This window comes from Corythoichthys intestinalis, chromosome 4, assembly GCF_030265065.1.
Source record: "Corythoichthys intestinalis isolate RoL2023-P3 chromosome 4, ASM3026506v1, whole genome shotgun sequence".
Classification (NCBI taxonomy): domain Eukaryota; kingdom Metazoa; phylum Chordata; class Actinopteri; order Syngnathiformes; family Syngnathidae; genus Corythoichthys; species Corythoichthys intestinalis.
In genome coordinates, this window is record NC_080398.1 from 48,355,192 (window position 1) to 48,371,181 (window position 15,990).

Below are 15,990 nucleotides of genomic sequence, written 5' to 3' on the forward strand. Positions count from 1 at the left end.
TAGTCCCCCTCTCCATTAATAAAACATGTTTTATTTGCTATTTAATTATGTGGAAAATATGTTATAAAATGAATGGGAATAACATCCATGCACGACTGTTTTCGCCCACATCATCACCAGACCCTCAGCCTGAGCATGAAACTGCAAGTCATCTTTACTCAGGGACATTAAACATTAGAGAAAAAAAAAATACATAGCTCCACTGTTTTTCATTGTGTAGTGTTTTACTGCCTGAAATTATATGTAAACACTATTAATATGTATACACTGTATACATAACTGAGAACTGCTGGAAAACATTTTCACTTCCTTGAATTCATTGAAGTAAAACACAGAGACGCATATACAGTACATACAGTTAACAGGACTAATTGAATATTTACTGTCCTCTGCGGCATTGCAATCGTTCTCCTCGCTTACACAAGTGTCACATGAGATGTATTCACGAGCCTACGTGCAGGAAGATGTGTACAGCATGGGAAATCCGTTCAGTACAACTTTGCAAGACTGCAATATTCTGACTTGTGGTCACATATGGCGACTGTTTAATATAAAGAGCAATAATGGGGAAACACAAAAAACAAACAAACAAACAAACATACAAAACTCATTAACTCACGCTCTCTCTCTCTCTCTTTCTCTCTCTCCCTCCCACTCCCTCTCTCTCCCTCTCCCTCCCTCTAATATATAAAGTATTTAATATATATATATATATATATATATATATATATATATATATATATATATATATATATATATATATATATATATATATATATATATATATATTTACATACCGAGATAACAGACCGACATTGAATAAACGTTGATTTTCTATGAAAATCATCAGTATGGTTGACATTGAAAATTTCGATGTCAAATGATGTTGAAACAACGTTATTCTATGATATGTCAGGCGATGGTTGGGTTAACATTGTTTTATAGTTGATGAACTAATGTTGGCAAATAGTTGATTTATGATTGACCGGGAAATATGATTGAAAAGTCATTGAATTATGGATGAGTGGGCGTTTTGGTCAAAAACATAACATTGATTCAGCGTTGTTCCAATATTATGAATAATCGAAATGACGTTTAGGTTTTGTAAGGATTTCAACGTTGAAACAACATTAATTGAAGGTGCAAAAGTGACGTTGATTCAACGATATAAGTTCGACAGCAGAATGTTGATCTAACATCTTTTCAGCGTCGGTCTGCTATCTGGGTATATACATTACAGTAAATATATACATATATGAACTCTTCCCTCACCAACCCCCCATCTCCAATGGTAGGGTGGGTGGCCGTTCATCTCCTCTACCAGAGGCCTGGGAGCATGAAGGCTCCTAACAGCCCCCAGTTCTCCTATGACTACAGATACCACTGTTGCGTTCACCTTCCATGCTTTCTCCAGCTCTTCCTTGAGCCCTTGATATTTCTTTAGTTTCTCGTGTTCCTTTTTCCTTATATTGCCATCGTTGGGAATGGCTACATCGAGCACAACTTCTGTCCTCTGCTGCTAATCCATGATCATAATATCTGGTTGTTTGGCCACGACCATTTTATCAGTCTGTACCCAGAAGTCCCACAGGATCTTAGCCCTCTCATTTTCCACCATGCATATTGGGAGGTGTTTGCCCTTGCGATATAAGGATCTCCAGTCCATATATGCATGGATGTTTTTGTGCACTATACTGGCTACTTGGTTTTGGTTTGTTCTTTTCCTGCCAGTATCTTACACCCTGCTATTAATGTATGTGTCAGAGTCTTTCAGGGGCCTCTTTGCATAGCCTGCACCTGGGATCCTGCCTGGTGTGGTATATCTGGGTCTCTATTGCTCTGATGCGCAAGGCCTGAGCTTGTGCTGCCATGATGAGCGCCTCTGTGCTGCCCGTCGAGCACAGACAGTTTAACCGATGAGGTTTTTGCTAAATCAAGCAGCACCTGACAGACAAATGATTACACTTGTGTGAGTCGTTTTGTTTTGTTGGAATGAAATGCTGCACCCACTGCTTGCGGCCCTATGTGAAATAGTTTGGAGATCCCTATGACTCATCAGAACTAATATTGGAACGAGGGCGCCATCTTGAGGACATGTACAGTCATTAGCAAATTATTTTTCGTGGACAGAAAAAACAAACAAACAAACAAACAAAAAAAAACACGATTGCGGTGCATTCTGGAATTGGAACTCGCTGGATAAGTATGGAGGACCAAATGGGATAAAATGGAATACATACATAAATTATTAAATAACTGTGAATAAAATTAATTAATTAAAATGGCAATTAAATGAAATGTAATTAAATATGTTATAATTCATTAAAATACCAAATTCACTTAATGCAAATACATATATAAATATTCCACTATTTAATTAATTATTTCATGGACACATGCTGCAGCAGTTCATGAATTTATTTTATCTGTCAAACTCACCCATCAAAGTCAATGAGTGGGACTCATAGCGATCCATAGACTTCATGATACTTGACAGGTCCCAATTCCTGGGATGCCTATTTTCAAAAACTTTAAATTCAGATATTTTCAATACCAAAGCTGCTACTGACCTAAATCCAAAACAGGCAACTAGCTTAGCCATGTATGAGTCTCCATGCGCAGCGTCATAAAAAAAATTCAAAGTCGTTCCCTTATAAAATCCCGATTAATCATTTTTTTTAAATATAAGTATAACAAAACTTAAAATGGCTATAAATTTCTCAGATTGTACAGTAGATGCACAAAAATCACCAAATGCAGAGATAATCACCTCTATTTTCAGGATCAATAGCAATATTTAACATATCATATAAGTTTTTGACCAAAATTGCAACTTATGTTTTTTTGGTGTTATTTACTGCAAGTTTTCAACAGCTAATAACTCACTCAATTTAACATCAGAAACGTAATACCTAAGGTATATTATATAAGTAATATGTAAATAGATTATTAATAAATTCTATACACAATCACAACTATTATAGAATAGAATAGTCCTTTATTATCATTATACGGTTGTTCAATGAAATTGTGGAGCATCTCCCTTTACAGTGCAGGATAAGATAAATTAAAATCTCAAAAGTGACTTGCAAGTATAAAGTATGGAATCTAAATACACATAAATAAAAAATGTGTATGAGATAGTCCTATAATTCAGGCAGTGCAAATAATTGATGTGGTGTTACCAGGATGTGAGCCTCGTCTTTCAACAATCACAATCTGGTTAGCTTCCTCGACTTGGACAAGTCCCTGTTTCTCACCGTCTCCTTTCTGCCCCCTTGACTCTGCTCCTTTTCCTGTCGGCTGGCACCTCCAATGCCTTGTTCTTCCTCGCTTCTGAAGTCACATCCTTGGAGAAGTCGCACCAAAACAGTTGAAGAGGGACCGCAGGGAACTCCAGCAGGTGCTCTTGTGCTTCCTGTACAACAGGGAGTCCCACAGCGACATTCCGTGTGGGCCATGGGGAGAGATGGCTGCTTGAGGAACGCCCGGCCCGTCTCCAGGTCTCCTTTGTCCTCTGGAACATCTCAAGGATGTTGTGTCCCTGTGTTCCTCCTTGCCCGTGCGACCGTGTTAGGGTTGACGACCGCCATGATGAGCCCGACGCTCTGCTTCTCGATCGAGGAGCATGCCAGCACCTTCTGGGTCAACTTGTAGCTGGCCTTGACCGACTTGTAGTTCTCCCAGCGCCTTCCGGCTTGAGAATCGGGCCATCGTCATCCTCTCAGGCTCCTAAAAAACATGTTTGTTTTAGAAACATAGGTTTTTTGATTAATCAATTTTATGAAGTAAATAATGCTGGTCCCTTACTTCAGCCCCAGGACACCTGGGCAGCAGCATACAGCCGTTGTTGTGGAAGCTGCTGTAAATGTTCTTCCAAAGGTGCACGGGGTCAAGGTATACGATATGCTTGTTGCTGTCGGCGTAGGGGTTGGTGTACGACCATGGCCTTTCACTGAAAGTTATTAGATTGAAATATTACATAAAATAGAACACGTAAAAGCTGATTGTTTTTTAATATGGATGCAGAAATGTGTAAAATAAAATCTAGAGATACAAAATCCAACATGGCTGCTGTAGCAAAACAATGAGGTTTTCACGTTGAAATTCTTGTGAATAAATGCTTAAATCCCTGAATTCTTGATAGATATGGACGTAAAACAGTCGATTCTTGGTTGAAAGCAAAAGAAACCGTGCTGGTAGCATTTATTTTACGCAAATATATATATATAAATAATATATAAATATTTTGAGATGATTCGGCTATATACAACAATTTAGCAAAAAACCGCAGATGACGAGAAATTAGTCTTTAATCTGCTGGTTAGCCACGCCTACCATTATAGGGCTCTAGTGTCCCCAACAGGTGGATGACGTCAGCGGAGTAACGATTTCATCTGATTTAATATGCAGCCCATTGAGGGGGAATTATTCAGAACGAGGAAAACGCAACGAAGTGAGCCACAAAATGTCATTGTTTCAGTCTCTCTACTCCAATATTTTTACAGGATATTCTTTTTATCCAAGTATTTTTCCCCAATAGCTAAATAAATGACATGGACATGACAAATAACAGTCTTGTGCTAAATGGAATATGAAATAATAAAAATGCATTTATTCAGGACGACATGGCAAAATTACCCCATAATGGTCAAAACTGTCGACTTCACCTTTACTGTCGCACCTCCCGAACGATATTTTATGCCACCTAAATCGGGTCTATGTCATTTCCCTTCCCCGGTTTCGGAGAATGAAACAAACCAAGAGGCGTGACAGCTAGCCGACATGCTAACCCGAACCGTGTGATGTTTCAAAGTCTTCGAAGCGGAAAATCCCACATATCTAGCCCGGATCATTTCACATGATGACTTGGTTGTCGATTGTCTTCGCCGATCTGCAACCCACCCGGCGGAGAGCAATTTACAGCTCGTTCCCCTGCTACTAAGGACAGGAGAGCTTGCCGGGGAAGCAGCTGGACAATGACCGCCGAACAAACCGGCCGACGTCGGAGGAGCGTGTAGCTGCCAAATGGTCAACACCAATATGGCATAATAATGCTTTACTACACGGCGAAGACGTAAACAGCGACAGTCATATGAGAGCGGCTGCAGTTGTTGTGCAGCTAACATGTGCAGCTGATGTGTATGAGAAGAGCTTTTTACATGCCCATCTTTGATCAAACGTAAGAAGTCCTTTATTTAAAGAAAGTTTGTAGTGTTAACTTTGTAATCGCTGTATTCAAGGCTATTTTTAACTCAAAGTTGCAATCTTTGATCGGTCGGAAAATTTGACGGAACACCGGGCACATGAAGAGGGCAATAAGCCAAGTATTGTGCTCTCCCGGCGGGGGGATGTGCGACAAGCCGCCAGTCCTCGACCGAGGGGACAAGGAGCATGTCAGCCACAAAATGCAAACCACTTACATATTAAAATGATCCCAGTATTTGACATACCAGTTATACAAAACACAATGTTTGCTCACTTCCTCGTAAATCCCATGGTTCCACAGTAGTAGGGCTTGTTTTGGCCAATATCCACCGGTGAATGGGAACCTTTTGAAACCCCAAAAAGGCGCATACAGCAAGATTTTTCTGCAGCCGTTTGGCTGGCGTGATGCGAAAAATTAACGTATTAATCCGCAAAATCAGCTGAATCCTTAGTCCTTCTCATATAACAGTACGGCTGTATTGTGAAGAGGACTCCTTCCTCCGTACACATCACAGCACCCTCTTCCTCAATACAAGACCGAAGCCGGAAGTCCGCCATTTTCGTAGCGTGGGATTCAAAAACTTGAATACATATATTAGGGCTGCAGCTATCGAATATTTTAGTATTCAATTAATCGATGGACTACTTAGTTCGAATAATCGAGTAATCGGAAAAGGAACACGAAAAATTAAAATACCTGAGCCTCAAACGGTATAATGTTTTTTCAAATGAGGACCTACTTACAAAAAAAGACCAACTGGCAAACTTACATAGAAAAACTCCGCTAGCTTAAATGCTTAAATGCTAAAAAAATGCTGAAGTGGTTCAGACACATAGGCTACGTTCATACTACAGGTCTTAATGCACGAATCCGATTTTTTTGTCATATCCGTTTTTTTGGCGTGCCCGTTCAGACTGCTTTTATCCGTTGAGACCGTTCAAGTATTACGCATGCGCACTAATTCGCAGTCCGACACGCGCTAAGCAAGAAGACCCGCATGCGCAGAAGCATCAAAACAAATGACACACGTCATCCGTCATTCCAGGGATATCATGTTTTGCTTTTCAAAAGGAGGACACAAATAACAGACATAAATAATCCCCGTTTAGGCTTATATTCAAAGTTTATATGGATCGATAGCATGCACGCACTGTCCGTGCACGTCACACACATATGGGCAGTTTGCCCCGACTCTCTCTCGGCCGTGTAAGCAATGTTGAAATATTGCTCACTTGTAACAGAGAAAACTGAGCATTCTCAGGCTTATCCTCAACCCATTTTTATTTTTTATGACTGTTGTGAAGCCCAGCCCTTCCCCGAAAGCCGTGTTCACTGCAAGCTAGGCGCTAATAACGCACAGGTGCATCGCTACGGTAACGACTCTCTCGCTATTTGATGACGTAATTGCTGCATGAAATCCGATTTGCGGGACTGGACAGTACAGACCGCCGCGACAGTCTGGAAAAATGTGGCCCAGATCGGATTTAGACCACATACGAACGTGACCCAGATCGGATTTGAAATGGTCCCGTTCTATGCGACTTGTCACGTTCAGACCGTCAAGTTAATGCCTCACTCGAGTCGGAAAAACACGAAAAAATCGGATTCGTGCATTAAGACCTGTAGTATGAACGTAGCCATAGTCCCACAAAAAACGGCTAAATATACCTATAAACTAACTTAAGAATGCATTAAAAATCATAAGCTCAAATAAAAACCTAGCATACGTTGGTCTTAACAGGGAGCAGCTGGATTCAGCCATGTGAAAAGTGGCAGACCAGAGGGCAGTGTATCCACCCTCATCAATAAAACTAATTGCAAACACTTTCAAAATAAACCATTAAAACACCACTTTAAACGAATACTCGAAGCAGCACAATTTATTTCGAATATTTTTTTTGTAATCGAATACTCGAGTTAAATGATTAATCGTTGCAGCACTAAAATAGATCGATCACTTCTTAACACATCCAAGTGGTCCATTTCATTCAGGAGCATAAAACACCGTATGTATTAGAAATAAACATGATTTTTCGTGTCACAGGCACTTTAAGTTCACTGTGGTGCTGCCCTACCACATGTCCACAACAAAGAGCTTTTTACTAGGGCTGTCAAAATTATCGCGTTAACGGCCGTAATTAATTTTTTAAATTAATCACGTTAAAATATTTGACACAATTAACGCAGATGCCCCGCTCAAACAGATTAAAATGACAGGAATGTGCAATGTCCACTTGTTACTTGTGTTTTTTTGTTGCCCTCTGCTGGCGCTTGGGTGCGACTGATTTTATGGGTTTAAGCACCCATGACCATTGTGTAATTATTGACATCAACAATGGCGGGCTACTAGTTTATTTTTTGATTGAAAATTTTACAAATTTTATTAAAACGAAAACATTAAGAGGGATTTTAATATAAAATTTCTATAACTTATACTATGGTGTTATGGTTATGAACTAACATTTATCTTTTAAGAACTACAATTCTTTCTATGCATGGATCGCTTTAACAGAATGTTAATAATGTTAATAATGTTAATGCCATCTTGTTGATTTATTGTTATAATAAACAAATACAGTACTTATGTACCGTATGTTGAATGTATATATCCATCTTGTGTCTTATCTTTCCATTCCAACAATAATTTACAGAAAAATATGGCATACTTTATTGATGGTTTGAATTGCGATTAATTACGATTAATTAATTTTAAAGCTGTAATTAACTCGATTAAAAAATTTAAACGTTTGACAGCCCTACTTTTTACGTTGAAATTCTTTTGAATAAATGCAAACTGAATTCTTTATAGATATTGACGTAAAACAGCCTTGAATCTAGGTTGAAAGCTAAAAAAAACGTGCTCATAGCATTTATTTTGCGTAAATATTGCGAACAATAAGCCTAGTCAGTTACGAAAATTGGCTGCCTCGTGTGTAAACGAGGTAAAGAGGAAAATTCTTGCGAATTAATGCTTCAATCACTGAATTCTTTATAGATATGGACGTAAAACTGTCTCGATTCTTTGTTAAAAGAGCAAAAAAATGGGCAGTTACGAATCTATTTTACTTATATATGACGAAGAAAGACACCAATGCCATAACAGTTCCCATTCTCCCATTAATTTTTTTCACAATGTCTGAAAATGCATGCGTGGTACGAAAAATATAATATTTGCCTTGAATCCTCGAACAAATCACTCCTGAGACAATCCTTCCTGTTTGTATGCGGTACAGCTTTCGTAGTTCTTCAAAAATCCAAGCTTAGGTTATAGGTTATAGTACAGTATTGGGCTATTCAATTAATCGATTTTGAACTGAAACCGACTTTTCTGGTTAAAATGATGTTAAAAACGTTCAAATAGCGAACTGCACGAATGCTATTTTTAGACCGTGACGTTGCCATCGTAATGGGGAAGTAGGCATGTACGCATGTACGCATGCTTTGCATACAATCCATTACATTTGTGCTTGTTTTCTCCGGTAATCTTTCAAAAATAAACATGCCGATCCAACACTGCTGCTAAGGAGCTTGTAGAAATGACGCCAGACATTACAACATTTAAAGGATGTTTTCTTCATACATTTCCCGAAACCAAAAACTCGGAGGAAAAAATGTGAAGAATGGATGTGTGGACGTCCAAAAGAGCAGTTTAACGCCAGCAAAGTAAAGCCATTCACATTTTATATGCAGTAAACATTTTGTTGGGGGCCAAAGTCCTTCTGAGGATGAAGAAGTAAGCCGTTTTGATATTTTTACTTTTTAGCGTGGCGTTTTGCTGTGCTGCTTCTGTCTGACAATGAATGACCTGAAAAAAAAAATAGTATCTGATTGCCACCTCTACCTTTTCTGTTGTAAAAAAACAACTTTATTCAGGGGGGAGTGTAAATAAACCATAGAATTATGATTTGTTATTAATGAAAAAATTAAAAGTGTTCGGGATTAGGGTTAGGGTTTAGCATTTGCGAGTAGCATTTGCGATCGCTACACAAAAATAGCAATGTAAATTGTCCCGAAGACCAATCAGAGACGTAAGACAACTAAAGGATATAATATATAAGAAATACAGGGCATAAGGTGGTAAAGGATAGATTGTCTGCACTGTCAACTTTGCGGAGAGCAAATTAGAGTTCAATGTCATGCCCAAAGACACTTCAAGAGTAGGCAGTTGTAGCCAGGATCGAACTGTTGACCCTTTAGTCCCAGGACATCCGGTGCTACCAAATGTGCCCCAAATATTACTATCAAGGCACAGCTCATATTTGCCTTTGTTCACAGATCCGTCATTGCTCGCCTGCTTTCACAGCTCAACTGCTCACCCACCAACTGCCTGCCTGACCATTTGGACACACACTGCCTTCACATACCGCAATAAACAATTGTTACCACAGCCACCTTGCCTTCCTTCTCTGCGTTTGGGTCCCCCGCTCACCCAGAAACCTAATTGCCACAGCAACTGTTTACCAAGTTAAATGACGATTGAAGAATGTGTTGCTTTAAAGTTCGCGTCTCTGGCAAGGTCAAAACCAAACGTCTGTCAATCATCGTTAACTTTAACAAGCAACTCCAGTGCACTGCCTGACCAACAAAGGGCAGAGAGAGTGAGGGAGAGTGAGACCATGTGATCCGCTCGGGACAGCTCGTCTGTTTATTTTATTTTAACTGAAAAAAAATCCTCGATGGACTGAGGGCTGGAAGTTTAAAAAGTAGCAAGGGATCACTGTAATGCTACTAAAGGTTTTGGCTACTCTACCCAGCTTTGATGATAATAATGCTTTGGCTTTATATCATGCTTTTCTAGATACTCAAAGATGCTTTACAATTGCATTACTCATGCACACATTCTACGCCCTCCACGATGGAAGGCACTGTCAACTTTGCTGAGAGCAAATTAGAGTTCAATGTCATGCCCAAAGATACTTCAAGAATAGCCAGTTGTAGCCAGGATCGAACTGTTGACCCTTCAGTCCCAGGACATCCGGTGCTACCAGGGGCGGACTGGTAATCTGTAGCTTCTGGAGGATCACAGAACGGCCGGTGCTCTGGACGGCCGGCGGCCGCCATACATACATCACTGTTTTTATCCCCTCTATACGCTGTGATTATCTACAGTTCGCATCCAGTCCGACAGGTGGCAGCAATGCGCCTGGCTGAAAGACTTGTTGTGGCCCACGAAGGGGCAGGATAGAGCGATAAGAGCTTTGGCGGACTTTCTAGTTGCCACTGGGTTGAGATGGAATGAAGAGGGTTACTTGCTAGGTATATTGGCAATTGGCAGACATTTTAGCTGTAAAACAACGTATGCACACACAGCACCAATATTAATTCAGAAGAAATATTAAACAATATTAATAAAATGAATGGTTTTATTTTAAAGTTTAGTTAGTTAAATTGATATGATATATATTTTTAATCATTTATATATTGTTTTGTTTTCTGGTTAATACTTTCCAATGAATGTTATGTATACAGGATTTGTCTTGAAATGTTTACTGTATTTTCATTGAAATTTATTTGTGTGGCAAGATTAATTACGGCATAAACCAGGGTTCGCCAAATCTGGACCTCGATGCGACCTATCCTGTCGTGTTTTCCATGTCTCTCTCCCCTAACACACCTGAATCAAATGATCATGTCATCAGCAACCTCTCCAGTAGCTTGATAATGATCCTGATTATTTGATTCAGGTGTGTTGGAGGAGGGAGACATGGAAAACACGACAGGAAAAGTGGCTCCGAGGTCCGGATTTAATGAACCCTGGCATAAAAAATGAAGTCATTTTATAGACACAGGGGATAGGTGTTATTATAATCAAATGGATACATAAAACTTGCTTTAAAAAATAAATTTTTTTATTTGTTTATTCAGGTTGATTATAGAGCTAGGGCAGAAGATGAATCCAACTCCAGTTCATCCTTGCAGTACTTTGAGTGCCCCAAGTCAGACAGTCACCGTTTAGACACATTTTCTTCATTTTTCTCTCAAAGTGAACGAAATTGATGCACTTTACAATAAAGATATTTTTTAAAATTCTCCCGGGGGGGGGGGCCCTGTGCCCCCCTAGAGGGTCTGTGTACTGCAATTCTTGTGGGCTGGGCTGAGTCAAAGGACCAAGGCTGCTTTTTAGTCCCAGTCCGCCCCTGGGTGCTACCAGATGTGCCCCAAATATTACTATGAAGGCACATGTACGCTCCAGTTATATTTTGCTATTGGGATATGGGTAGGAGGCAGGGTACACTCTGAACTGCTTGCCAGCCAATTGTACAAATATTAAGATATTGAACATACTTGTACTTGTGAGTGGTATGAGACTAACATTAACTTTAACCCATTGATGTATGTGTCACCTCAGTTGTCAAAAATAAAAAAATATAAAAGCAAATTACAAAACACAATGACAAATGACAACAGCAAATCACATTTATCATTCAAATAACACTGATAAAACAAACTGACCGCATCCTGCAGATCCTTTGATTGCTCCTCGATATCTTCTATATGGTCATGATTTGGGCCAAATTATGCTTCATTTTGTTTATCACACCATCTACTTCTTCCCCTATGGACTTCATTTCACTGGATTGGACTGGATTTCATTTAGTGTCTCTGTTGTTCGAGCTGCACCCTCTTTCTCCTAGAGCATAGGGAAAAAAATCAGTTTAGTAGTAGTTATACCACACAGATTACTGAACTATTTGTGAGCCTTCCAAAAAAATAAAAAATAAATAACATAAATAAAAGAAACGGACCGCATCTTCCACCTCCTTCGATTTCTTCACACAATCTTGTAAATGGTCATCTTAGAGCATGCTTTCGTTCAAATTATCCTTCATTTTGTCTATCACACCATTAGCTTCTTCCTTTAAGAACTGTATGTTATTGGCTGGCTTTGTTGGTTCAGCCACGCCTTCCTGGTCCTAGAGCAAATAAAAAAATATAACCAAAATCAATTTAGTAGTTGTTATATTACATAGACGTTAAAACTCTTGGTGACCCTCCAAAAATAAACTATCTGGCATTTGGACATGTATCTTATTAGCTGGTGCCTTTTTAGTGGGGTGCAAGGCTGCCGATTGCAATTTAGTTGGGTTTGCGATCAACAGGTAAAGGGTTGACCTCACACAATTGTGGAATGATTACACAGCATCGGGTATTGCACAAAACCAGGATAGTTGTTTTACGTGGCTGTTGTTTGTTTTGTTTTACAGTGCTGACATTCTTCACTTGTCATACCAAATGCTAACAAGCTGACTCCACGATCCTGCCAGTCATTTAAATGAGTCCGCCTTATGTATTTGATTGAAAGAAGACAATTCATTGTGCTGAAAAATGACATTATGAAATAAAAAGGCCATTGTGGAAAAATACATTATGAAAAAAAGGACTTTGTACTATATTGACAAAAGGAGGCTGAATTTTCATACGCCAGGTAGGAGGTCAAGAGGACGACCAAAGAGGAGGCTTATTGATGTAGTTAAAGAGGAAATGAAGGTACGTAGTTGGTGTGAGAACAGAGGATGCAGAGGACAGGCTTAGATGGAGAGAACTGATTCTCTGTGGTGACCCCTGAAGGGAAAAGCCAAAAGAAGAAGAAGAGGGGTTTATATTTCTGAGTATTTAAAAACAAAAAAAAACATAAAAAGTTCCAACATGACTCTTTTTATTCCCAAATTATCAAATTATTATGTCATGAACTTTTTCCAATTTTTAAAATTTATTTATTTATTTATTTAAAAAAAAAAAAAAAAAACATTTTTGAAAGTGTCATAACCAGGTTAAGTTGGAGAATTTCAAATGCCAAATATGGATAATCACACATCAGTGATCCAACATTGCTGGATCACTGATAAACAATAAATCTCAGTAAGGTTTTGATGACTGATCATAAAAATGTAACATCTTAGCTTTAAACTGACATATCGCACATTGAGGTTGAGCAAATAAGCACAGAGTAATTTATATTCCCCCCCCAAAAATGGCCCTTTTTGACAATATTTTGTAAACAATAGATATTATTATAATGAAACTTGAAAAATAACTTTTTTTTTCATTTCTATGAAATGAAACTTAGTGTTTTACATCTGCGAGGGGTTTGTTCACGCCTCCGGCTTTACCTCTTGTCCTACCAGCCCTCGGAAATCGGGCAGGAGGTCGAGCTGAAGTAAAAAAAATATCATACACTGTATTCTATTGTTTACGAGTAGCCATTTTCACTCTGTATTTTCAAATTGACACATAAGTATCATATAAAAGTTAAATATAATAATGTAATCTCATAATCTATCCATGAATTTTTAGGTTTATAATTGAGTTTAGCAGCTTACAAACAGAAAACACATTTTATTTAAATCTTTGTTTACATGGGCGATAATACAAGATGTTATGGGTTCAGCAGTGATGGTCACTGTATTCAAGGTAGGTTTTAAGGGCTCAAATCGTATCTAATTTAATTGGATCTTTGATATGTTCATGATAAATGGCTATATTTTTTCATTTTATTACCGTCTTTGGGGGGATCGTTGCCATTGTTTATAAACTCATCTCCCTTCCTCTTCTAATCCATGTCACCTCTTTCTAAAAACTCCCCATTAGACTCGGCATAATTTACTGCTTGTACTCACCTCCTACCGACTGTATGGTCTTCTCCTGGCGTTCCATACCTTCTTCTACCCCTGCCTTGTCGTTGTGATGCCATATTTGCAATATAATTGTAATCAAAATAGATTATTCCAGAAGAGAAAGGATATAAAACTTGTAAAACGGATGCAAGATGGCAGCCATTGATGCGAACTTTGACTGGATTTTTCAGTCACTCATTTATTTATGATGCAACATTGCTTTGTTTGATTTTGCAGTTTAACTTGGTCTACAAACTACTTACTTCAGCCGCACTTCATGTTGTTTTGTCTAAACCAGTAGTCTGTAGCAGAAAATTTCAAAGATGGCGCCGCCCATTTTTCGACAAGAAAACTTGTCTATATACTGCCCAAAAATGATGACGAGTACGATAGATTTTATGGCCCACAGAAATCAAGGGGATGCCGGACGTACAGCATGGAGTGTATAGGGTTAATTAAAAGAGCAAGGCCAGTTTTGTACCTGACTTTCATTAAGGTTACTTGGTCGAGTTATGGACCGGATTTAATGGGGTTGACATGGCTGGTAGTTGTTAGTACCAAGGCAAATGTCCCTTGAACACCAACCTAATAAGGCACTTGCCATCAGAGGGCTCTGTGCTAAGAGGCAGGTGGTGCTGGTAGCCCCTCCTGTTACTGGAAGGTCAGCTCATGGTAAAGCCAGTCTGACAGTACCTAAACGGCAAGGGCATAGGTTTGGATAGGGATGGTAGGAACATAACACTACCAACTTTTTAGGATGCTTAAATTGTCCCTACCAACATTTATGCAAACTTATTTGCATTATATAATGAGTTCAGTTATATTAGTAATTTAGATTGTCTTTCCATATGTTGTAAGCATTGAATCGACACTAGCATTATTAAGTGAAATACTTTTCTGATGTTCAGACTTACATTTGCTGAATATACTTGCTGAATGTGCCTGTCCATTTTTTTTTTTTTCCCTCAGACGCACGTTTGATTGGCAATGCCTGATAGGCACTTTGCACTTGCACTTTCACTTGCACTTGGATGTGATCACCCCAAAAATGATGTTTGCAATATTTTGTTTCCAGCAATAAAAATAGTAGAGCAATATAGGCACTTTTTCCATAACTTTGGTTGAAGTAGTTCTCTTATTGTTCACAGAATGTTTATTGGAAAACCTTGAAGTTGTTACATTTATCATTTTTAAAGTATCCAGTGGGGCATCACAATACAATCAGCCATAATATGTCCACAACGGCATGTCGGTATCGTTTTGGGTAACACTTTACAATAAGGGCCCCTTAAATAACATTAGGTAATGCATTTTTAGACAATAACTCATGTTTAAGTAACATGACAATAATTCATTTAATCCGTTATCTAACATTTATTGATATATTAATTAACACGAGTTAATGCATTAAGTTAATGCATTAGTTAATGCATTTCAGGACAATAACTAATGTTTAAGTAACATTACAATAATTCATATAATCATATAATTCATATAATTTAACATTTAGTAATAGTTAATGCATTAGTTAATGCAAAACCAGACAGTAACTAATAGTTTGGTAAAATGAAAAAAAAATATAAGCCTATATAGGGTTAGGGTCTGTTAACTTACGCATTTATAATTTCTTAGTTAAGGGACACATGTGCTACACTTTACAATAAGTGTCCAAAAAGCATTCAGTAATGGTTAATAAATGTTAAAGGGGGGTAGAGGGTCGGGGGGGGGAGGGGGGGGCTTAAGCATTTATAATTTCTTAGTTAAGGGGCACATGTGCTACACTTTACAATAAGGGTCCCAAAAACATTCAGGATAGGTTCATTAAGGTTACGTAATGCTTATGAGGTACGTTCATGAGAAATAATACAATACTTGCATGTTTGCATGTGGGGAGAGGGGAAATCAATTTCTTCTGTGCTGTATGTTCTACATATATGCATACTTGACAATAAAGCTGACTTTGACTTTGACATGTGTCCCTGAACTAAGAAATTATAAATGCTTAAGTTAACAAACCCTAACCCTAAACCTAAACCTATATAAGCCTTTTTTTTTTTTTTTTTAAATTTTACCAAACCATTAGTTACTGTCTGGTTATGCATTAACTAATGCATTAACTAATGCTTTAACTCATGTTAATTAATATATTAATAAATGTTAAATAAG